Here is a 3,374-nt window from a genome sequence, read left to right as displayed (position 1 = left end):
CTGGGCGGCTCAGTCGCGGTAAGTGTCAGACTCTTGATTTTGGCTCAGTTCGTGAGTTGGAGTCCCACGTGGGGCTCTGCACTGTGTCAGTGTGGATCCTGCTTGGAATTCTCTCTCCCTCTCTCTCTCCCCCTACCCACTCATGCGTGTGTGTTCTCTCTAATAAATAAACTTAAAACAAATTTTTAGGGCTTTTGATGGGCTAATGCATGTAGTGAATCTCTACTGAGTAAGTATACAGGCAGTAGATTCAGGCTGTGCCACTACTCTGTGATTCTGGGCAAGCTGCTTAACCTCTCTGAGCCACAGTTTCATCAAGTATAAAAGCCCAATAGGATCCCCACAGGTGCATGGGGGTTTAACGAAATGAGGTATGTAAAGCACTAATGGGTGTCTAGCACACAGCAAACGCTCAGAGGTATAAACTGTAGTGTGTGGATCTCCAGTTCCTTCTTAGTATGGCCGCAGAGATGTTAACGGCCAAAACTGCACGGTCAGTGTCCAGGCTACCTGGTGGTTACAATAAATGAAAATGACTCTAAATTATAGCTTTGTGAAAGGGGAGTTAGCACATGCAGGGCTTCGCTATCTTTTGTGACCACATAGTTACTTTTGCTGAATTTTACAGAACTAGTCCTCGGAGAGTTGTGAAATACTGCCTGCTACAACGGAAGATGTTATCATTTATTCCTAAAGTGAGGTTGTCAGATTTAGCTCAGAAAAACATGAATTTCAGATAGACAATATATATTTTTGGTGTACGTAAGCATGGGACATAATTACGTTAGAAGTTATTCATTGTTTATCTTAAATTCCAATTTGACTGGGTACCTTACGTTTTATCTGGCAACCCTACTCTACACTTTCTTTTAGAATACCTACCAGGAAGATCTGAAGTAGAGAAAGGGAATAGGGCCTTTGGCCAAATCAGCAAGTTCCCACATAATTTCCACAGCACTTAACCTATTCTGCCTTCTTTGCAGTATAATATTTTAGCTGTCTCCCTCATTAGGCTGTGAATTATATAAGCAGTGGGCACTGACTCAATTTATTTTTTACATGGCGCTTAGAGCATAGGAAGTACCCAGCAGGTTTGTTTTGTTTAATTGAATTAAACTCAACCATTGATTTTCTGACTTTTGTTTAAAAAACACACACACACACACACAAACAGGGGCTCCTGAGTGGCTCAGTAGTTGGGCATTTGACTCCAGGTCAAGTCATGATCTCATGGCTAGTGGGTTTGAGCCCTACGTCGGGCTCTGTGCTGACAGCTCAGAGCCTGGAGCCTGCTTCAGATTCTGTGTTTCACTCTGTCTGCCCCTCCCCTGCTCAGGCTCTGTCTCTCTCTCCTTCAAAAATAAATAAACATTAAAAAAATTTAAAAAAAATGTTCTTTATAGAAAACTTGAAGAAAGCAAAGACATAAAAGGAAAACAATCCAAATGCTAACATCCAAAGAAACGCAATATGAATATTTGTATAATCTATCAGTCTGATGAGAATGAAATCATTTTTCTACAGAATGGTTTTAATGGATATATAATATCTATTTAACCAGTGTAATTGCTTCAAATTTGACTCTACTGAAAATGATGGGATAAGCATGCTTCAAGTAAATCTTTGTATAGATCTTTAACTCCTTGTTGAAGTACATACTTATGAGTCAAGGCTATTACTGAGGGGAGATATTGCTACCTGCTATAGACCATATGTCAGTGTCTCCCCAAAATTGATACATTGGAACCCAAGAGAGATGGGCCTCTGGAAGATCATGACTTCTTGAGGTTGGAGCCCCCATGATGAGACGAGTGTCCTCATAACACGACGAAGAGAGCCAGCCTTTCCTTTCCCACCATGGGAGGATACAAGGAGAAGACAGCCATCCGCAAGCCTGCGATAAGGCTCTCACCAGAGAGAGGATCTGCCAGTGCCTACATCTTGGACTTTACAACTTCCCAAACTGTGAGAAATAAATGTTTCTTATTTAAGCCACCTAGTCACAGTGGTAATTTGTTATAGAAGCCTGAGCTAAGACACTATCCAAGGACAGATCCTTTGGAACATCAGTGATTTCAAAATTGCCCTATGAAAGGATATGGCGACTGAATAGACAATCACCAGAAAAGAAACAGTTACGGCAGACAAAAATCTAGCCCTTCACCCTACACACCTCAACCTATTAAGCCGAGGTGGTGTTATTCCCGGTTCTAAACCTTCAAGAATGGATAACTCCAGTACTTAAACTGTTTCATAGTTTAGAATATGAAACTTCTGGGGCACATGAGTGGCTCAGTGGGTTAAACATCCGACTTCAGCTCAGGTCATGATCTCATGTTTTGTGAGTTCAAGCCCAGGGTTGGGGTCTGGGCTGACAGCTCAGAGCCTGGAGCCTGCCTCAGGTTCTGTGTCTCCCTCTCTCTCTGCCCCTCCCCCACTCACACTCTGTCTCTCTCTCAAATATAAATAAACATTAAAAAAATTAGAATATGAAACTTCCCAATTTATTTTCCCAGGCCGACAAACCCTGATACCATTCACAGCACAAAGCAAATTTAAAATAATCTCCAATATGACTGTAGAAAAGCTCTAAATAAAATCATCCAATCAAATTTAACCATGTGGTCAACGAATAAAATAAGAACCAATAAGATTTGAAGAATAAGTTGATTCCAATTAGGAACTAGATTTATCGTTCCTAGCAGCTCACAACCAGATTAAAGAAGAAAAGTTATACATTCTTCTTGATGATGCCAGAAAAATCATTTGATTAAATTCAAAATATGCTCCCGATAATAATCCGTACTGAGGAATTCGATAAAACTTGTTTCATATAGTAAAGTGTAATAGTTTAATAATAGCGTAACTAGTGGAAGCCTATGGCAAACATGTGTCCAATATGGTAGCTACTAGCCACATGTAGCTACTTAATTTCAAATTAAAATTAAGTGAAATAAAAATTTAGATTTTCCAGTCACTCTAGTCACCACTGGATGGTGCACATATGAAACCCTTCCATTCTACACAGTTCTCTTTGATGGTGCTTTTATAGATGACCCAGAGCAGATCCCAGATGTATGTGGAACTATGAAAACTTAATGAGAGCTAACTTTCTTGAATACTCCTAAAGTGCCTGGCACTATTTAAAGTGTTTTATAAGTATATTATTTAATCCTCACATGGTATAATAATAATGACAATGTTATTCATTTTAAAGTCATGAAATTAGAGGGGCAGGAAAGATGAATAATTAATCAGAATTTACATAAATTTTAAGTGGCAAAGCTGCCATTGAAATACAGAAGTCTGACTCTAGAAACACACTTTTTATAGTGAAGGTACACAGCATCCCTGTGTTAAAGGTGACAATTCAA

Source organism: Neofelis nebulosa, chromosome 3 (assembly GCF_028018385.1).
Source record: "Neofelis nebulosa isolate mNeoNeb1 chromosome 3, mNeoNeb1.pri, whole genome shotgun sequence".
NCBI lineage: Eukaryota > Metazoa > Chordata > Mammalia > Carnivora > Felidae > Neofelis > Neofelis nebulosa.
The sequence above is the reverse complement of the archived record's forward strand: the minus strand, read 5'-3'. Positions refer to the sequence as shown.